The sequence below is a fragment of the Lissotriton helveticus genome, chromosome 1_2 (assembly GCF_964261635.1).
Source record: "Lissotriton helveticus chromosome 1_2, aLisHel1.1, whole genome shotgun sequence".
Classification (NCBI taxonomy): Eukaryota; Metazoa; Chordata; class Amphibia; order Caudata; family Salamandridae; genus Lissotriton; species Lissotriton helveticus.
Genome location: NC_136058.1, coordinates 421,235,172 through 421,258,010, shown reverse-complemented (window position 1 = coordinate 421,258,010; position 22,839 = coordinate 421,235,172).

The window sequence follows — 22,839 nt, the reverse complement described above, 5'->3', positions numbered from 1 at the left end:
CTGGTCGATAGTAACAGCCTGTCGCCAAAAACCCCAGGAGGATGTATCAGAATACTTCTCCCGGTTTGAAACGGTGTTCTCCGATTACAGCGGCCAGGACATGACCACTGCAACCGGACACCATCTGTTTGTCCAGAATTATGTTAAGGGCCTATCATTGGACATCTCCCAGAAACTACAGGCCAGCGAGAGTAGTTGGGCAGCCTCCAAACCTACAGCGATTCTCCAAATGGCCCAATATTATGAGCATCAGAAAAATGAAAACGATAGGGCGACAGAGAAAAAGAAGAAAGACTTAAAAGAGAGGGTGATGATTGCCAAACTGCAAGGGGTGACTATAGGACGAGACCAATACCGGGGAAACTACCAGACAAACGTCCCTAAGACTGCATTTCCCCAGGACCGCACTCTGACTCCCTACAGTGGACGCACAGACCTTAGAGATGACCAGTGCGCTTTCTGCAAAGGGACTGGCCATTGGAAATCCCAGTGCCCAGTTCTCCTGGAAATGATCAGGAACAGAGACCCCAGGGATGTAGCAAACGGACCGAGACCTAAGGGAACACAACGAGGGCCCCCAAATGACGCGACTAATGACAGATCAAGCAGACCGAATACGTTCGATCGACCCAGACAGAACCAATATCAACAATCTGACTATGACGACACTCACACCTTTGCATAGGACAGCCAAGGGCGAGGGAGGGATCCAGTCGAGCTCTATGTTGACCAGCAGGGCCCTTATGTCACTGCTAAGGTCCTGGGTACCAAGTCTCCATTTCTGGTAGACACTGGCGCAACACGTAGTGCGTTATCTAAACGACTGATTCCAAGGGCACCCTTGTCTGGCTCACTCATAACATCGACAGGTTTCGATGGAACGCCCTCCACCAACCCTTTGTCTGCCCCGATTCTCTTTGACGTAGAAAACAACACCACCGACACCACGTTCTTGCTTTCCTCCAATAGCCCTGACGCCATTATGGGACTTGACTTACTGAAACACTTCCGAGCGACGATTAGGTGTTCTCAAGATGGAGTTCGAGTGTTTCTTTACGACAACCCCGTTCTGCTTAAACATTGTTCCCCCCGACACATGTTTTCCATCACCGACGTCGACGCGTCCCTGCTCGACACCCTACCTCCGTATCTGTGGGCCAAAGCGGATTCGGACGTAGGGCGTATGTTAATTGACCCAGTGCACATTACTGTCCGACCAGACGCAACACTCCCAAAACTCCCACAATATCGGATATCGCCAGAGGGCGAGAAGGCATTGGTAATGATTATCCAGTCACTGATAGACGCAGGAGTGGTAGAGGAAGTGGTTAGCAACGTTTGCAACAGCCCTATCTTGCCCATTATCAAGAAACAGGGAGAGGGAGATGAGAAAGCATACCGTTTCATCATCGACCTCCGAGAGATCAACAAAGTGGTGGTACCCCAGTACCCTGTGGTCTCAGACATCACCACCATCCTGACCTTGATTCCATCCACTGCCACCACCTTTTCCGTCATCGACCTCAAGAACGCATTCTTCTCCATCCCCATCCACCCAGACAGCCGATATCTCCTCGGCTTTACCCTAAAATCCCGCTCATATAGGTTTTGCCGAGCCCCTCAAGGCTACACGGAGAGCCCTAGCATCTACAGCCAGGCCCTCAAAAGGCAACTAGACCAAGTCCGGTTACCCGACGGGGTGGTGTTGGTACAATATGTCGATGACATCCTTTTGGCAGCCGACACCACCCCTCTAGCGGTTACCGCCACCATTCAACTCTTGCACTTCCTTGCGGAAAATGGCCACAAGGTCTCCAAGAAGAAGTTGCAATTCTGCCTACCCCAGGTCACTTACCTAGGCCACCTTCTGTCCAAAGATGGAAGGAAACTCACCCCTGATCGAATCCAGACCATTCTAGACACCCCTGTCCCTAAAACCCAGAAGCAGGTTCGCTCCCTATTAGGCCTCACCTCCTTCTGCCGACAATGGTTGCCAAACTTCAGCCTCGTTGTAAAACCACTGCTCTCTCTCCTAAACAAAGACGTCCCTTTCCCACTCCCTTGGACTTCTGAGTGTCAAACCTCCTTCACAGAACTACGAGATGCCCTTTGCTCAGCCCCTGTCCTGGGTACCCCTGATTACAGAAAGCCCTTCTCCCTTTACACTCACGAAAGGGAGGGGTGCGCTTTATCTGTCCTGACCCAGGCCATCGGTCCTAAGCAACGACCGTGCGCTTACTTCTCTGCCACTCTTGACCCTGTCACCAGAGCCTTGCCTGCCTGCCTTCGAGCTGTAGCTGCTGCTGCAGTCTCTATCCGACAGAGTGAGGGGATTGTACTCTCGAATTCCCTCACGGTACTGGTACCCCATGCAGTCGACACCCTCCTGAACCAAACCAAGACGCAACATCTGACGAGTGCACGACTGACTGGATACGAACTAACCTTGCTTGCCCCCCATATCACCCTGAAAAGATGCACCACACTGAACCCAGCAACTCTGTTACCCTTGCCAGAGAACGACCCCAATGTGCACCCCGTACATGACTGCGTGACTCTTACGGACGAACAGACCAGGAGTAGGGTCGATCTCAGAGACACAGCTTTCCCTGACCCCGACGGGGAGTTGTGGGTGGACGGTTCTTGCATCAAACTCTCCGATGGTACCACTTCCGCTGCCTATGCAGTCACCACGGCTCGAACTGTAGTAGAAACAGCCCGCATCACCCAGCGATCTGCCCAGGCAGCGGAACTGATTGCTTTGACGAGAGCCTGCATCCTGGCAACAGGAACCACGGCGAACATTTACACCGACAGCCAGTATGCCTTCGGGGTGGTTCACCATTTTGGGCTCCTCTGGAGGGAGAGAGGATACTTGACCTCACACGGCACACCCATTCTGCACGGGGATTTAGTCTCCGCCTTAATCGAAGCTGTCCTCCTCCCCAACAAACTTGCCGTTATCAAATGCCAGGCACACAAGAAGGTGACAGACATTATTGGACAGGGAAATGCACTAGCCGACATCACCGCCCGAACGACAGCTGAAAATAGAACGACAACACGTATGTACGTGACCAGGTCACAAGCAGAAAACTGGACTGACGCCAAGGACACAATTAGAGACATACAAACGGCTAGCACACAACACGAATTGACTGAATGGGCACGGGTGGGATTGAAAGACGATGAAGGCTGCTGGCGGACAAAAGACACGAACAGATGGTTGCTACCTGATTCATACTTGATTCCCATATTAACCATGGCACACTCCCCAGCCCACATAGGATCAGCCCCCATGATCGAACTTGTCTCCAGGGTTTGGCACAATGACAAGATCCCAGATTCCGCCAAACGCCTGGTCCAACAATGCTTAATATGCCTGCAACACAACCCCGGGAAGGGAACTGTAGTACCCCGGGGGGGATTTGGGGTCCCAAACCACCCATTTGAAGTCCTGCAGATGGACTACATCCAGCTAGACAGATGCCAAGGCCTGAAATATGTACTTGTCGTGGTGTGCGCATTTAGCAAATGGGTGGAAGCATATCCAACCCGTGACAACACCGCTATGGCCACTGCAAAGGTCCTGTTAAAGGAGTTTTTCCCCCGTTATGGCCTCTGTCGTGTTTTATGGAGTGATAATGGCCCCCACTTCGTAGCCAACATTATCCAGCTCATCCTAAATGGGCTGGGTATCAAACAGAAATTCCACGCCGTCTTCCACCCTCAATCTGCCGGGCTTGTCGAACGACACAACGCCACACTAAAGCTTAAACTGGCCAAAATAGTGGCTACAACGGGCCTGAAATGGCCAGACGCCCTCCCATTGGCATTGCTATCGATGCGCTCTACCCCCACCCGACATCACTTAACCCCTTATGAAGTTGTCTTCGGTCGACCCATGAGCGTCTGGTCTGCCCCGAAACCAACGTCCATTCATGACGTTCCGGATGTCCTAATGTCTGATTATCTGTACAAATTGACTGAAACTTTGTCTGTCCTTCATCAGCAGGTGCAGCAGGCCATCCCCGATGCTTCCAGGGGTCCGGGTCACGCCATCCAGCCGGGGGACTTCGTGCTGATCCGAAACTTTCAGCGATCAAAGAGTTTGGAACCCCGGTGGACGGGCCCCTGGCAAGTGCTGATCACCACTCGGACCGCACTTCGAGTGGAGGGGAAGAAACACTGGCTGCACGCTCATCACTGCAAAAAGGTCTCTCCAGCCCTGGCCACGACAGACACCGTCAACACCCAAGAAGAGCTCCTGAACCGGGACCGACCATCGTTGAACTGCTACCCTGATACAGAGACACTTGAACTTTCAAAACATCCTGACCCCACTGTGCCATCTCGAGAAGGGTATTTACTGCGTCGAAAGGAGGGAGCTTCGGCTAAGTAGGCCACGGACTAGGTTAAAGAATCTCAGAACGGTGACCCAAACTACCAAGGGTTACCTGGAGAGAAGCTAAAACTGAGTCTGTGGTCCTGCCCACTACCGAGCACCTTGAAGACGAAGATGATGGAAGCGCCAGATAAGAAGATGATGGAAGCGCCAAACAAGAAGCCGACTGAGACAACAGGAAATACCCACTACAGAAATCCGAGAACAGACAGACTCCATAGCTCAAAGACAATTGCACTCTTCATCGTAATCCTCCTCTGTTTTCTCCTCATGACTACGCTCTGGATTATGGAAGAACACGCACCTGCTCACGAAACATTCCTAACCACTGCTCAGCCTACCACCATGAAGGAACATTATCTAATTTCGCTCTCTCCTCAACTAAGAGAGAGGCGAAAGGAGTTTTGGAACAACTCTTTCGTGCAGCTACTTCACCAGCACAATCTTGCCACCAACGCCACCAACTGCTGGATCTGTGGGTTGCTACCCCATGCCACTGGACATTCAATACCATTCATCCCTTCATCCTTCTCCGTCCACGGCTCCTGCCTTGCCTGGCTGATCCTCCTGCAAGAGAGCTATGCGGGAAATGCCACCTCCAGCAGAGCTGCAGCACATTCTTCTCATGGGGCCGGGCGAAACAAGACAAAGACACACTTCTGCCCGCTGACCCCCAGCGACTCAATCCAAATGGACATTCCGGCCAAAGAACGAATCGAAATGCAGGTGTTCAACAATCCAACCAGACCCACCTTCTCCTATCTGCGGAAACGAACGGCTGCCACTCTGACTGTGGCCCTGACGGTCATCAACGTCACAGGCCACATGTGTGTAGAAGGACTTGGGACACAGCTGGTGGGTCACAGCGCTTGCCGTTTTACCAGAACTTTGGACTCCACGGATCCACCTTCCTTTGTGTCATCCCCAAACATGTATTTCATCTGTGGCACGAAGGCCTACACCTGGCTCCCCAAAGGCTGGGGGGGCACTTGCTACATCTCCTTCGTCCTTCCTCCAACTTATGTGGCCCCAGCGAATCACCACAGACAAAAACGAGCCAAAGACGTTGAGCAAGCCGACTCAACAGGGGCACAGTTCCTCGATGCTATGAAAGGACTCGTCCCCCTCTGGGGCCCGATGGCAAACAGCCGTGCCATCCGACATTTGACTCAGGCAGTCGAGACAACCATGAACATCACAGCGGGCGTCTTTGCCAACAACACTGCCGAGCTCCAAGCGGTCCGTTTGGTGGCTCTTCAGAACCGCCTCGTTCTAGATGTGGTTCTGGCGGACCGTGGAGGAGCATGCCGCATTATTGGGGCCAGCTGTTGTACATACATACCGGACAACTCACCCTCAGTGTACAAAGCCATCGAACACCTTCACAGACTCTCTTCGGAAGTTCACCAAGAGCAAGAAGAATGGTCGCTTGGTGGTTGGTTCTGGGACACCGTCAAAAGCTGGGGCTGGAGACTGCTCACCATTATCCTGATTCCCGTAGTTGTAATATGTGGCCTATGTTTAGGAATTCAATGTTTGCCACCTATGTGTTCTTTATGTGCGAGTTGTATTTTTCCCAAAACTGTGGACATTGGAAGCGAACATATGAGGGCATTATATGATACCGAAGTTAGGAATTTGATGAAAATTGACATTGAGTAAGCAAGTTGGCTAGATATGTTGAAAAGGGAGGACTGTTAAAAGTTAGGCTGAAAACCGTCAACATTATCGGCGCCCTCTTGCTCTCCTTAAACCTTTTGTGCGCGTAAAACAGCCGCCATTTTGGACACCATGGCTTCCCTGCTCTCGCCGAGAGCCAGCGCGTCTCTCTCTCTCTCTCTCCTAACTTCGCTGGCAACCCCCCCCTGCTTGCACCTGCCTTGAGTCATAAACCCCTCTTCGGCGCTGCTCTGCCCCAGGCCCTCATCCTGTTCCCAGCGCGACACCTCCCTGCTCCCCCGTCATGACCTCCGGCCCTTTTGATGCAAACCCCTTTTTCCCGTGTGCCCGTTTGTCTTCCCCGTTCCCAGGCCGACACCTAGCTCTGCCGATACCAATCTCTTGCCCCTCCCCATACAATAGGAAGCTTCCCCCCTCAAAGGACCCCCGAGATGATCAAAGCCCCCCCATCCCACGAGATCCGATCGAAACCCGCACACTCCGTGAATCGGCGGAATACCCAGCTGCGCGATGATCATCACCTGTTGTGAACGGGGCGGGGACTTCCACTGTAGCCTTGCATGGGAACGGGCTGGGAACGGGGGATTCTGAGGATGTCTTTCCGTACATCAAAGTAACAACGAGAATGTGTGACATGTAATAAAGAGATAAACTAGTGTATAAGAGGCCAGGCCTCAGAGATGCAGTTAGAGCACCTCAGAACGATACCTTCTGTCCGTTTTCGTTGTGTTCTCCTCCGGAGCGAATAAAAACCTTGTTTCCTGCCTTCCAGTCTCCAGCGCCTGCCTCTTCAATAGTTTAACTTCTTTGTGGGTTCAAGAGGCGACATCGCCGGGCAATAATTAAGGATCTTATATTCTGGTTGGTAGTGCCCCCCAATTTGTATTTTTCCACATGATTGACATTGCCAGTGCTTGTTTAAAACAATGTTTTTCCAGAATTAAAAGTTATACAAACAACATGACGCAAACAAGTTGTTACAGGAACAATCAAGTTGATCAGTTTCCATGTTACCACTCCTGTGAAAGGTGCATCATTGTGGAACTATGAGGTACTCTATCATCAATGTTAACAAAGTTGTGTTCATAATAACGCACTGCATACCCATGAGGGTCTGAATAATGTGTAACCATAGAGACACTGTTGACTGTTGACTGTTGAGAGGTACCAGAGCGTCTATTCTGCTCACTTTGGAGCCATAACTGACCTTTGAACCCCTGCCATCCATATGACCTCCTGTCTCTCCCTTTTTAGGTCTTGCCTAGGCAGCGCGCACGCGCAGCTCTAGTAAAAATTACCTCTTGGAATCGCTCTTGACTTCCGGCCTATTGCTTGCTGTTATGTGCATCGGCTCGAAAATGCTCGTGCACCACTCGCGGGACTTCCGGCCTATGGTTTGCTGTAATGAGCAGCGTCTCGCAAGCATACGCGCACCACTCGCGGGACGCTGTAGCTGTATTCGTGGCCGGGCTTGTTTTAAATCAAATACGTGAATTGTTCCCACTTTGCTGTGCCCTTCTTGTCTACATGTGTAAGTGCATGCATTCCTCAAGCTAGGGAGGGCAGGCGTGTCCCTTCTCAGTCTTGCTTGCTTACACCAGCTGTCACAATGGAGATCACCGGTCAGTATTTAGGGCTGGCTAATCTTCACACTTCGGCAACACTGACCGATATATACCAGTCGGTACCTGTTGAAACACCAAGTGTCCACAGATGCTGGAAGGCTGCCGTGCTTTGCCGTCCATTGACTCTCTCAAAGATGACCTGTCCTGACCAGGGAGTTACTTTTGTCCAGTGTGAGTGGTGGGTGTGCTGAAGCTCTTGTTATGGGTGTTGGGATACGCGTGACCTATCTGTGGGAGACTGCAGCAAAGAATACAGGGGCATATTATGAAGGACAGGCGATACATTATCGCCGCTTTTATCGGCAGGAAACTGCCGATAACGTGGCGATAATGGCCTTGATAATATGCTCTATGAATTCCAATCGAAGCCCATGTTAGATGTGTTCACATCTAACATGGGCTTCGATTGGAATTCATAGAGCATATTATCAAGGCCATTATCGCCGCTTTAGCTGTAGTTTCCTGCCGATAAAAGCGGCGATAATGTATCGCCTGTCCTTGATAATATGCCCCACAGTTTTGTCCCGGGAGCTGGGCGCTCTGTGAGCAGAAAACGAAGTCCCCTGACAACATGAAACCTCTTTTATCCAGACTCTGTTCAGATTACGCACAATTTGTTTTATTTTCTGACGTGTAAATGGCACAGTTGGGATGCCCTGACTTTGTACCCGTGTTTGTTCTTCAGTGTAGCACAACTTGGCAGGCGTAAAGTTCAAAAGAAAGAGCCAACTTTTGCCATTGCAAATGGTACATGTAGAGGGTGGCTTGGCAGGTGGTAAATATTGTCCAGGTGCTCCAGTGTGTTTTTTTGTTTTTTTGCATCTGGGAGAAGTGGAGGCTGGGAGATAAGCTCTTTGCTCCGAAGCCCTCATTTTGGTCATGTGGAGATGAGTGGATTGGAGTCTAGATGCCCTTCGGCAGTCTTCAGTGTGGCCGCTCCACTCACTGCCTTTCTGTGTAGCCCACACATGGGTGCATGGTAATGAACCCTATCTCCATAGGCAGACCATGCAGTATGTGCCCCAGTTTTTGTGTCTCTTTTAATTTCTGGAACTGGGTTCTTTAGATATATATTGGCGACCCAGTTAGCTTGTGTCGTAGGTGACTGCCTAGTACTCTCATACGGCTGCACCACTCCTATGTAAACCTTCATCTGGGTGATTGCACCATAAAGGCAGAAACAAACATGGTCCTTCATAACATCAAACATAGAATTCTGTTTTTGATTGCATTTTTTTTCTGTCTCTTGTTCCAACTAGTTTCTGTGAAGTGCCATTTCAGCTGCCTGCAGTTTAAGTGCTGGGTTAAGTGTGGTCTCCTTAACAAATGATAAAATGCCTGTGAGCACTGACAGCATTGGCATTTGTAAAACATCACTAGTAAAACAACCACGAGTTGCTGTTTTTACACTGCACATTTTTATTGCAAGCACACGGGGGCAATGTTTATCATTTGCTTTCAGTTTGTGACACATGCTTCCAATAAAACTAAGAGTTCCACCTTCTTGAAAGGCTAGCAGCATGGGTTTTGCAAATGCTTGTTTGATCTTGTTATTAGCTCCTGTTGGTAAGAACTCCTGCAGCAAGCTAGAGCCTCAAAGCATGAATCAATCAATTATTTGTAGACGTGCAATGAAGTCTGTGCTGGCCAGCCTGTGGCATGTTTATGCAGTCTCGAGGGGGTGCTTTTCCTATAGTCCCCACTTTGTTTCTGGAACTCAGAGTTTGTTGCTTCGGCCTGCATGGGGGCGCTCTCAGGGGGCGCTGTCCCCACCCCAGATGACCCCTAAATGTACATCATTCAAGGTGATCAGTAAAAGGCGTTGTTGATGAGCTGGTGTCTGAAGGGTGTGATCCTAACCTTGGCTTCTCCACTTGACCACGATTGCATGAACCTGTGACACGAATGTCTCGTCCTGCAACTCTCGCTCTCTACCTGGCGAGCACCGGCAGCAGACTGAACCTCAACATCAAGAGTATCTGTTTGGACCAGCCACGCCTAGAAGTGTCTCCCTCGCCTTATATTGTACTAGTCTCACTATTCACCATCTGGTGAAGTGAGACCACGAGAGCTGTCTCGTCTGCTACAATGATAACCTTTATGAAGCGCTGCGCCGGCGTCTAGGCGCTGTTCATCGGGTGAGGTGCATGCTAGGTGGAGGCCACGATCATGAAAGGCTTCTGCTGTGTCTTAAGAGGTTGGCGGGATGCTGCTTGCTTGCGCTGCCGCAGTCCACAGGTGACCGGCCACTTCGACATGTACAGTGGGGTTGTAGGTGGTGGTGCTGTGCGGTGCATCCTGCTTTGTCCTTCCACACCGGCTGCTTTTGAGTGGAGTGGGAGTTGTAGTCCGTGTGTGCTGTGCGGTGCATCCTGCTTTTTCCTTCTACACCGGCTGCTTTTGAGTGGAGTGGGAGTTGTAGTCCGTGTGGGCTGTGCGGTGCATCCTGCTTTTTCCTTCCACACCGGCTGCTTTTGAGTGGAGTGGGAGTTGTAGGCCGTGTGTGCTGTGCCGTGCATCCTGCTTTTTCCTTCCACACCGGCTGCTTTTGAGTGGAGTGGGAGTTGTAGTCCGTGTGTGCTGTGCGGTGCATCCTGCTTTTTCCTTCCACACCGGCTGCTTTTGAGTGGAGTGGGAGTTGTAATCCATGTGTGCTGTGCAGTGCATCCTGCTTTTTCCTTCCACACCGGCTGCTTTTGAGTGGAGTGGGAGTTGTAGTCCATGTGTGCTGTGCTGTGCATCCTGCTTTTTCCTTCCACACCGGCTGCTTTTGAGTGGAGTGGGAGTTGTAGTCCGTGTGTGCTGTGCGGTGCATCCTGCTTTTTCCTTTCACACCGGCTGCTTTTGAGTGGAGTGGGAGTTTGTGAGAAGTTGGCCTGGTAGGGGATGTTTCCAATTCTGGAACCACCTACTACCTGACCAAACAATCCCCTTATGGTGTCTGGTTGTAAGTCAACCTTATTAGACAAGCTATCCTAGGGGTAGCAAGGACTAAGCAGCCTAAAGGCTTAACTTAAGAGGTCGTGTTAAGCGAGCTGTTTTACCACATACAATCCTGTAATACCAAATGAAAGGACACCACACAAGTATATATTATAAAAATATATGTGTTTATTACTAAAAACAATCCCCAGTATTCTTTTGAATAAAGGGGCACAAGCGTTAAATCAAAAGCACTGTTTAAACATACAAGTTGCACAATTATGGATGAGGGCGGGTGGCCACTCAAACCATATACTAAACAAGTGGTATAAGAAAGGCCACTCGAGCAGTGGTTAGGCCTAGGGCCTAGGGAATCGCTGGGAGCAGTCAGGACAAGCAATGCTGAAGTCGGGAATGGCCCTCGGGATTCGGGAGATGTGCGGAAAGCGCACGCATGCACCAATGTTAACCAATGGTGCGTAAAAGTCAAAGAGTTAAAGTTTAAGGACACTTCCGCTGAACCTAGAGGAACAAAACTTAACACACAGACCCTAGAGGTGTGCACCAGTGTGGGAACACCGGCGGAGCAAAGTTACCTCACCCACAGGAAGTGGGTGCACAGGGTCGAAGTGGCGTCGGGTTTTGACACGCAGGCTCTTGGTGCTTGAAGCTGAAAGGGCTGCAGGCAGGGTGAAGACGAAGTGTCCGGTGGAGTCCAAGGGTGGACTCAAGTTGTAGAGTACCTGAAAGCAGAGGGGACAGAGTCTGGGTCACTCAGCAGTGACCAGGGTGGAACCAGGACGGAACCAGGCAATGTCGGGCGCAATCAGGTGGTCGTCGAGGAGCTTCTCTCCGCTGTCACGTGGGCTCTGGGGCATCTGCGATGTCCAGGAGCAGGTCACGATCTGTCCCACGCAGGCTCTCACCGTCGGTGCAGTCGGCTTCAAGTTTGGAGCAAACAAGCCTTGGTAAGAGCAATCCACGCAGGATCGGAAGATTGCTTCTCACTCGGACCAGGTAGGTCAGAGTCGGGGCTCCTTTTCAGGGGAGCTGGTGTGGATCTGGAGCAACCAGATTCACGAGTCTTCTTAGGTAGTTCGTCGGCACAGGGACCACAAGCCAGCTGGCAAGTGACCGGGCCAACGCGTTGAGCCAAATCGTGCCAAAGGGCCCCACGCAGCACTCGTCGAGTGTGGAGGGCGGAACTTCGGCTCAGGAGTAGCTCAGGGTGGGGGCTTCTCAAACCCCGGTGCACAGCTTCGAGGGTCACTCGTGGGCTGCACGGTCAGCGTCTCGTGGTCACTTCAAGATGGCGTGCCCCACGCTTCCGGTCGCCTCCACGGGTCTCAGCTTTGCAGGGACTGTGGATCGGGCTGTTAGAAGCTGGGCAGGCTTGATCTCGTCGATCTCAGTCGCTCGAGTTCCGGCGGGAACTGCAACTAAGTAGACGTCGAGGGCTGGATGGTGCCTGCTGCTGCAGGGTGGTCACTCCTTGACCACAAGGGAGATTCTTCGGGCTTCCACGTTGAGATGGAGGGCGAAGGGTCCAGAATATCGTTTCTAATGTTTCTTCCAGGAAATCTGATGTGCATTGGCACTGCTCCCACTCTTATTCGAATCTGGTGGGCGTGATTACCTGCTAGGTCCCCTCCTATGGGTGGGACCCAGGAAGTGGGTGGATACACCCCCTTCCTTTGATCCAGGCCGCCCTGGCACGAGGGCTGGAGTGCCCCAGAACCGGTTTGGCCGGATTATGCAAGGGGCAGCCTTGTGCGCCCCAGGCAGTGTCTGGTTTCTTTCAAACCTCCCTGCTACAATCCACTATCTCCTGTCTGGAGGGCGGTGACACCCTCCTGTGACAGGAAACCCTTTGTCCAGGACCCCCTTGACTGAGTTTCGGTCAGCTCCAGGGGTCCAGACATTTGTCTGTGGCAGAGGCATCCATTTTGTGGATCTTAAGGCCTTTGGAGAAATCAACCGCATTAAAGTGAAGTAACATGTCTTACCCCTCTAGAGGGGTGGAATGCCATCCCCGTCGCCAGAACTGGCGAGGGGATGGTATTCCAAAGCGTATGACACCTTACACGACATGTTTTGATAAAGCCAAACCAAAGTTGCTAAATAACCGCGAGGATTATAAGGCACTTAATAGTATATGGTATGGCATTATCCTGAAACAGCTTAGGGATTTGTTCCCGACGGCTGCAGACAGGCTCAGCTCATGCTAGAGCTCCATCTCACATAAAACCATGCACCCAGCCTCCAGGATTGGTGAGGCCTGACTATAGGAGTGGCTCACAGGTTTACATGTGTCCAGATATAGGTTTAGACATAGGTATACTATATCTAAGCAAGGGGTGTGTACACCACCTTACCCCAGCTGAGTGATCAGCCAGTTGTGTCAATTTAAGAACCAGCCAGGGGTGGCAAAAGATATGCTGCAGCCCCTGGTAGGCCTTAGTGGCCCCTATGCCCTGTGCACCTATAGTGCATTCTACAGGGGCTGACAAGGAGTCCATTTCCAATTGGTATGTGCCTATAGCACATGTGTCATTAATTTAGTGAGAGAACAGCAGGCTGGGGGTCTGATCAGCAGGCCCACAGCCTCAGTAGTCGAAAACCAGTGAAGCAAAAAGCAAAAATTTGGGGTGACCATAGGATAGCAGACCCTACTCTCCTACACAACCCCCCCCCAAACGCAGGGACATTAAACTAACCTTGACCAGATAAGTCTTCATGTTCTAAGTGGAAGTACCTGGAGAGACCATCTGCATTACCATGGTCAGTCCCTGGGCGGTGCTCCACTGTAAAGTCCATCCCCTGTAGGGAAATGGACCACCTGAGCAGTTTGGGATTTTCACCCTTCATCTGATTAAGCCACAAGAGGGGCTTGTGGTCTGTTTGCACCAGGAAGTGAGTTCCAAACAAGTAGGACCTCAACTTCTTTAATGCCCAAACCACAGCAAAGGCCTCCCTCTCAATGGCTGACCAACGTTTTTCTCTTGGGGTTAGCCTCCTGCTAATGAAAGCAATTGGCTGGTCTTGACCATCTTGATTAAGTTGTGAGAGCACAGCTCCCACCCCCAACTCAGAAGCATCTGTCTGAACAATGAACTGTTTGGAGTAGTCAGGACTCTTTAGGATAGGTGCAGAGCACATGGCCTTCTTCAGGTCTTCAAATGCCTTCTGACAGCTAACTGTCCACTGAACCTTTTTTGGCATCTTCTTGGATGTCAAGTCATTTAATGGTGTCACTATAGACCCATAGTTTTTCACAAACTTTCTGTAATACCCAGTCAGGCCCAAGAAGGCTCTGACTTGTGTCTGGGTAACTGGAGGAGCCCAGTCCTGTATGGCCTGGATTTTGCTTTCCAGTGGCTGAACCTGGCCTCCACCTACTAGGTGGCCCAGGTATACAACCTTACTCTGCCCTATCTGGCACTTTGTGGCCTTGATAGTTAGGCCTGCCTTTTGCAGGGCCTCCAAAACTTTCTTCAGGTGGATCAGGTGATCCTCCCAGGTGGAGCTAAAGACAGCAATATCATCTAGATAAGCTGCACAAAAGTCATCCAACCCAGTAAGGACTTGGTTCACCAACCTTTGGAAAGTGGCAGGTGCATTCTTCAAACCAAAGGGCATTACCACAAACTGATAATGTCCACTAGGGGTAGAGAATGCTGTTTTGGCTTTTGACTCCTCAGCTAGTCTGATTTGCCAGTAGCCAGCTGTCAGATCAAATGTGCTCAGAAACTTGGCAGAAGCCAATCTGTCAATGAGCTCATCTGCTCTTGGAATGGGGTGAGCATCTGTCCTAGTGACAGCATTGAGACCCCTGTAATCCACGCAAAACCTCATTTCTCTCTTACCATCTTGGGTATGAGGTTTTGGCACCAGGACTACTGGGCTGGCCCATGGGCTCTCTGATGGCTCAATCACTCCAAGTTCCAACATCTTTTGCACCTCAGCCTTGATGCAATCCCTGACATGATCAGGTTGCCTGTAGATCTTATTCTTGACAGGCAGACTGTCACCAGTGTCCACAACATGGGTACACCAGTCAGTTTGGCTGGGTGTGAGTGAAAACATTTGCCTGTGAGCCTGCAAAACTTGTCTGCAGTCCATCTGTTGCTGGTCAGTGAGGCTGCCTGCCAAGGCTACTCCATCAACTGAACCATCATCAGGGTTCTGAGAAAGCAGGTCTGGGAGAGGGTCACTCTCTTCCTCCTGTTCCCCATCTGTGGCCATGAGCAAGCTCATGTCCTCCCTGTCCACAAATGCTTTCAAGCGATTCACATGGATTACCCTGTGAGGGCTCCTGGGTGTTCCAAAGTCTACCAAGTAGGTGACTTCCCCCTTCTTCTCAATAATAGGATAGGGTCCACTCCATTTGTCTTGGAGTGCTGCTGGAGCCACTGGCTCCAGTACCCATACCTTCTGTCCTGGTTGGAACTCTACCAGCACAGCCTTTTGGTCATGCCAAGCTTTCTGTAATTCTTGGCTGGCCTCCAGGTTTTTGGATGCTCTTTCCATGTACTCAGCCATCCTGGAGCGGAGACCAAGTACATAGTCCACTATGTCTAGTTTGGGCTTTTTGAGAGGTAACTCCCATCCTTCCTTCACCAAACACAATGGACCTCTCACAGGGTGGCCAAACAAAAGTTCAAAAGGGCTGTAGCCAACCCCCTTCTGTGGGACCTCTCTGTAAGCAAAGAGCAGGCAGGGTAAAAGAATGTCCCATTTCCGCCTGAGCTTCTCTGGTAATCCTTTTATCATGCCTTTAAGGGTCTTGTTAAATCTCTCCACAATCCCATTGCATTGTGGATGATATGGGGTGGTAAACTTATAGTTTACTCCACATTCCTTCCACATTGCTTTTAGATAGCTGGACATAAAATTCGTCCCTCTATCTGATAGTACCTCCTTAGGAAAGCCCACTCTTGAGAAAACTGCAATGAGGGCTTTTGCCACCACAGGTGCTGTGGTGGTCCTTAGGGGAATAGCCTCTGGATACCTGGTGGCATGATCCACTACCACCAGTATGAATCTGTTCCCAGATGCTGTTTGGGGGTCCATTGGACCCACAATATCAATTCCAACTCTCTCAAAGGGGACCCCCACCACAGGTAGTGGTATAAGGGGGGCCTTTGTTGTGCCACCTGACTTACCACTGGCTTGGCAAGTGACACAGGAGCGACAAAACTCCTTGACATCCTCTGACATGTGAGGCCAGTGAAAGTGTGGAACAAGCCTGTCCCACGTCTTGTTCTGGCCTAAGTGTCCTGCAAGGGGAATATCATGGGCCAAGGTAAGGAGGAATCCCCTAAACTGCAGAGGTATGACCAACCTCCTGGTCATGCCAGGCTTGGGGTCTCTAGCCTCTGAGTAAAGGAGTCCCTCATCCCAATACACAGTATGGGTACCTTTAGCATCCCCAGCAGCCTCAGCAGCAGCCTGCTGTCTGAGGGGTTCAAGGGAAGGGCAATCTAATTGAGCCTGCCTCAGGTCTGCCCTTGAGGGTCCCCCTGTCCCCAGAAACTCAACCTGGTCAGGTTCAAGTTCCTCTGAGACAGTCTCCTCTTGGACTGCAGAATCAGTTTCCTCTGAAACTTGATCCTCAACCTGGGGCAAGGTGGAAGGCTGGGCCTTTCCTCTCTTGCTCCTTCTCTTGGGTTGTGGCTGGTCTATTGTCTCAAGATCCACCACTGGTTCAGGAAGGCACTTCTTAGCCTGAGCCCTTGTCATGGCAAGGACATGCTCTGAAATCCCTAGCATTTCTGCATGAGTCCTGTACTCCACTTCTGACCATGCTGAGCTTTCAAGGTCATTGCCTAACAGACAGTCTACTGGTAGGTCTGCACTCACCACAACTTTCTTTAGGCCATCAACCCCTCCCCAGGAGAAGTTCACAACTGCCACACTATGGGAGGTAGTGGAGTTGCTGGCGTTGGTTACTAGGTAGCTCTCTCCTAGTACAATCTGTCCAGGGTCCACAAAGTCAGGTGTCACCATGGTGACACTGGCACATGTGTCCCTGTATGCTTGAGCCAGTTTCTCATTAATTAAGGGAGTCTGCCTGTATTTGCCCAGGTTAGTGGGGCTTACTGCAGTGGGCAACTCAATGTCCACATCATACAGTAGAACTGCCTGTGTAGGGACTCTGACTAGGCCAGATCCTACTTCAATACCCAGGGTCAACCCAGCTACACCCTTGGACTGTGTTCCACCACTGCTTACTGTACTTGGGGTTGCAGTTGCTTTAGGAGCTGTAGTGGTGGGAACTGGATTTGCCTTGGTGCACTCACTGCCCCAGTGTGAAACTGATTTGCAGGTATTACACCAAGGTGTCTTTGGACCTTTGTTCTTCTTCTTCTTGTTACCATTTTGGGAACCACCCTCCTTACTATTAGTTTGGGGGCCTGAAGACTTCTGGTCTTTTTCTTTATCTTTCTGATTCTGATTACCACCCTTCTGGTCTGTTTTCTTCTGGTCACCACCTTGGTTCTGGGGTTTCTGCTTAATCCTTGTTCTGACCCATTTGTCTGCCTTCTTTCCCAATTCTTGGGGAGAGGTCAGATCAGAGTCAATAAGGTATTGATGCAACAGCTGGTTTGTACAGTTATTAAGGATCTGTTCTCTCATCATAAGATTGTACAATCCTGTATAGTCTGAAACTTTACTTCCCTGCAACCAACCCTCCAAAGCCTTAGTGGCACACTCCACAAAATCAGTCCAGTCTTGAGTCTGTGCTTTCTGGGTGTCTCTGAACAACAACCTGTATTGCTCAGTGGTTAGGCCATACCCTTCAATGAGAGCACTCTTCAAAACAGAGTAGTTTTTGGCATCCTCAGGTCTAACTGTGAGGAGCCTGTCCCTCCCTTTCTCAGAAAAGGAGTACCACAAAATTGCAGCCCACTGATTCTCAGGAACCTGCTGTACCATGCAGGCTCTCTCAAGAGCAGTCATCCATTTGTGGATGTCATCCCCTTCTTTAAAGGGGGGCACAATTTTGGTCAGGTTTCTATTATCATAGGCCCTGTCTTTTTCTCTTGGAAAATTGCTGCCACCAGTGACATCTAAGCCACTTAATTTCTGCTCTCTTGCCAAGGCAAGTCTAGCTTGGGCCAAGGCTACCTCCTCCCTCTCTATCTGGAGTTTGACAGCCCTCATTCTAGCCCTATGTTCTAGCTTTTGAGAAGCATTCATGCCTCTCTGTGATTCTCTGGAGGCACTAGAAAGATGAGAGTCCCCTGAGGGAGATCTCACTCTTCTGTTGCCTGGGAGAATAACATGTTGGGTTCTGGGGAGGTGCTGGCCCTCTCCATTCCCCAGTAGGTCCAAGTTGGCCTGGCTAAGCCTACCAACTGGAACCTGGCTACCCTGATCCTGTACTTCTAAGTCCTCAACATCTGAGTCCTCATCCAAGTCATCATCATCCTCCTCTTCAGGGGGATCAACTACAGGGGGGTTCCCTCCATTTCCTGTGTCTAGGGAAGCTGCTTTAGCCTTCTCTAAGTCATCCTGTTCTAGGATTTCTACCAGGATTAGGCAGGTGGGGCTTCTGCCCCTTTTTAACCCTCTTGCTTTGCACAAGGCAATCAAGTCTCTGCGGGTTAATTTGTCATATCCAAAAGTTGCCTGGGTAAGGTCAACTGTCACAGGAGTAGACCCTGAGGCTTTTCCTGTGTCAGACATGGTTACTAGTGAGGTGTAAGTGGTGCACTTACCTACACTAAGTGTTTTCCTACTGGACCTTGCTAGTGAGTTGTAGTCAGGGGTGTGCTACTCCCTTCAACCTACAACTACTAAGTTCAGTAGAACTTAATATGCTAAGCTTTTGATTTTATATGTACCTAGAGGTACTTGATGTGATCTTTCAATTTGATATAAAGATTGCAATGGTAAAACAACAGCAAGCTCAAATCCGCACCGCTGCTCACCAATGTGAGAAGTTGGCCTGGTAGGGGATGTTTCCAATTCTGGAACCACCTACTACCTGACCAAACAATCCCCTTATGGTGTCTGGTTGTAAGTCAACCTTATTAGACAAGCTATCCTAGGGGTAGCATGGACTAAGCAGCCTAAAGGCTTAACTTAAGAGGTCGTGTTAAGCGAGCTGTTTTACCACATACAATCCTGTAATACCAAATGAAAGGACACCACACAAGTATATATTATAAAAATATATGTGTTTATTACTAAAAACAATCCCCAGTATTCTTTATGAATAAAGGGGCACAAGCGTTAAATCAAAAGCACTGTTTAAACATACAAGTTGCACAATTATGGATGAGGGCGGGTGGCCACTCAAACCATATACTAAACAAGTGGTATAAGAAAGGCCACTCGAGCAGTGGTTAGGCCTAGGGCCTAGGGAATCGCTGGGAGCAGTCAGGACAAGCAATGCTGAAGTCGGGAATGGCCCTCGGGATTCGGGAGATGTGCGGAAAGCGCACGCATGCACCAATATTAACCAATGGTGCGTAAAAGTCAAAGAGTTAAAGTTTAAGGACACTTCCGCTGAACCTAGAGGAACAAAACTTAACACACAGACCCTAGAGGTGTGCACCAGTGTGGGAACACCGGCGGAGCAAAGTTACCTCACCCACAGGAAGTGGGTGCACAGGGTCGAAGTGGCGTCGGGTTTTGACACGCAGGCTCTTGGTGCTTGAAGCTGAAAGGGCTGCAGGCAGGGTGAAGACGAAGTGTCCGGTGGAGTCCAAGGGTGGACTCAAGTTGTAGAGTACCTGAAAGCAGAGGGGACAGAGTCTGGGTCACTCAGCAGTGACCAGGGTGGAACCAGGACGGAACCAGGCAATGTCGGGCGCAATCAGGTGGTCGTCGAGGAGCTTCTCTCCGCTGTCACGTGGGCTCTGGGGCATCTGCGACGTCCAGGAGCAGGTCACGATCTGTCCCACACAGGCTCTCACCGTCGGTGCAGTCGGCTTCAAGTTTGGAGCAAACAAGCCTTGGTAAGAGCAATCCACGCAGGATCGGAAGATTGCTTCTCACTCGGACCAGGTAGGTCAGAGTCGGGGCTCCTTTTCAGGGGAGCTGGTGTGGATCTGGAGCAACCAGATTCACGAGTCTTCTTAGGTAGTTCGTCGGCACAGGGACCACAAGCCAGCTGGCAAGTGACCGGGCCAACGCGTTGAGCCAAATCGTGCCAAAGGGCCCCACGCAGCACTCGTCGAGTGTGGAGGGCTGAACTTCGGCTCAGGAGTAGCTCAGGGTGGGGGCTTCTCAAACCCTGGTGCACAGCTTCGAGGGTCACTCGTGGGCTGCACGGTCAGCGTCTCGTGGTCACTTCAAGATGGCGTGCCCCACGCTTCCGGTCGCCTCCACGGGTCTCAGCTTTGCAGGGACTGTGGATCGGGCTGTTAGAAGCTGGGCAGGCTTGATCTCGTCGATCTCAGTCGCTCGAGTTCCGGCGGGAACTGCAACTAAGTAGACGTCGAGGGCTGGATGGTGCCTGCTGCTGCAGGGTGGTCACTCCTTGACCACAAGGGAGATTCTTCGGGCTTCCACGTTGAGATGGAGGGCGAAGGGTCCAGAATATCGTTTCTAATGTTTCTTCCAGGAAATCTGATGTGCATTGGCACTGCTCCCACTCTTATTCGAATCTGGTGGGCGTGATTACCTGCTAGGTCCCCTCCTATGGGTGGGACCCAGGAAGTGGGTGGATACACCCCCTTCCTTTGATCCAGGCCGCCCTGGCACGAGGGCTGGAGTGCCCCAGAACCGGTTTGGCCGGATTATGCAAGGGGCAGCCTTGTGCGCCCCAGGCAGTGTCTGGTTTCTTTCAAACCTCCCTGCTACAATCCACTATCTCCTGTCTGGAGGGCGGTGACACCCTCCTGTGACAGGAAACCCTTTGTCCAGGACCCCCTTGACTGAGTTTCGGTCAGCTCCAGGGGTCCAGACATTTGTCTGTGGCAGAGGCATCCATTTTGTGGATCTTGAGGCCTTTGGAGAAATCAACCGCATTAAAGTGAAGTAACATGTCTTACCCCTCTAGAGGGGTGGAATGCCATCCCCGTCGCCAGAACTGGCGAGGGGATGGTATTCCAAAGCGTATGACACCTTACACGACATGTTTTGATAAAGCCAAACCAAAGTTGCTAAATAACCGCGAGGATTATAAGGCACTTAATAGTATATGGTATGGCATTATCCTGAAACAGCTTAGGGATTTGTTCCCGACGGCTGCAGACAGGCTCAGCTCATGCTAGAGCTCCATCTCACATAAAACCATGCACCCAGCCTCCAGGATTGGTGAGGCCTGACTATAGGAGTGGCTCACAGGTTTACATGTGTCCAGATATAGGTTTAGACATAGGTATACTATATCTAAGCAAGGGGTGTGTACACCACCTTACCCCAGCTGAGTGATCAGCCAGTTGTGTCAATTTAATAACCAGCCAGGGGTGGCAAAAGATATGCTGCAGCCCCTGGTAGGCCTTAGTGGCCCCTATGCCCTGTGCACCTATAGTGCATTCTACAGGGGCTGACAAGGAGTCCATTTCCAATTGGTATGTGCCTATAGCACATGTGTCATTAATTTAGTGAGAGAACAGCAGGCTGGGGGTCTGATCAGCAGGCCCACAGCCTCAGTAGTCGAAAACCAGTGAAGCAAAAAGCAAAAATTTGGGGTGACCATAGGATAGCAGACCCTACTCTCCTACAGAGTTGTAGTCCTGTGTGCTGTGCGGTGCATCCTGTTTTTACCTTCCACACCGGCTGCTTTTGAGTGGAGTGGGAGTTGTAGGCCGTGTGTGCTGTGCAGTGCATCCTGCTTTTTCCTTCCACACCGGCTGCTTTTGAGTGGAGTGGGAGTTGTAGTCCATGTGTGCTGTGCTGTGCATCCTGTTTTTACCTTCCACACCGGCTGCTTTTGAGTGGAGTGGGAGTTGTAGGCCGTGTGTGCTGTGCGGTGCATCCTGCTTTTTCCTTCCACACCGGCTGCTTTTGAGTGGAGTGGGAGTTGTAGTCCGTGTGTGCTGTGCGGTGCATCCTGCTTTTTCCTTCCACACCGGCTGCTTTTGAGTGGAGTGGGAGTTGTAGGCCGTGTGTGCTGTGCAGTGCATCCTGCTTTTTCCTTCCACACCGGCTGCTTTTGAGTGGAGTGGGAGTTGTAGGCTGTGTGTGCTGTGCAGTGCATCCTGCTTTTTCCTTCCACACCGGCTGATTTTGAGAGGAGTGGGAGTTGTAGGCTGTGTGTGCTGTGCGGTGCATCCTGCTTTTTCCTTCCACACTGGCTGCTTTTGAGTGGAGTGGGAGTTGTAGGCCATGTGTGCTGTGCGGTGCATCCTGCTTTTTCCTTCCACACCGGCTGCTTTTGAGTGGAGTGGGAGTTGTCGTCCGTGTGTGCTGTGTGGTGCATCCTGCTTTTTCCTTCCACACCGGCTGTTTTTGAGTGGAGTGGGAGTTGTAGGTTGTGTGTGCTGTGCGGTGCATCCTGCTTTTTCCTTCCACACCGGCTGCTTTTGAGTGGAGTGGGAGTTGTAGTCCGTGTGTGCTGTGCGGTGCATCCTGCTTTTTCCTTTCAAAGTTCAAAAAAAAAATCTTTATTTCGGTAAAATTTACCATAAAAGACCATCATATAAAACAATTCATGTAAATGATTTATGCAGTGAATTATAAAATTCATAAAAACTATACTAAAAAGAAATCCATATATAGTAAAGACAGATCCGTACTCAGTCTATGTTTTGAGGTATTTCCTTCTGATGGACCAAAGGGCGCCCAAGTACTTGGCCATAGTGAACACGATATGGTCTGACAAATCAGTTTTTAGGACTCTAAAGGCGGGCAGGCACTTCTTGAATCCCAAATTCCTACATAGGGGGATAATCCAGTGCCTACGAATCCCATGATAAACTGGACAGAAAAAGAGGATATGGAGCTCACTTTCGTCCGAATTTCTGCATGCTGGGCAGGTACTACTTGGATCCTGGCTCCATTTGGTTGTAAAAGTTCTAATGGGGAGAGACCCATGTCTCCACTGGAGATATAATTTTCTCAGTACAAAAGGATAAATTTTATCTAGAGTAGGTTCCATGTTGTAATTCACCTTATGAGAGAAAAAGAAAGCTGTCAAGGACCCGAGATGTTGGTGGTTGAGTATCAGGGAAAGTTTGCATTCTCGGTATGTCCTGGCTAGATCCTTTTTAGAGAGGATGTGGCACTTGTTCTGGGGGTCAGACCACA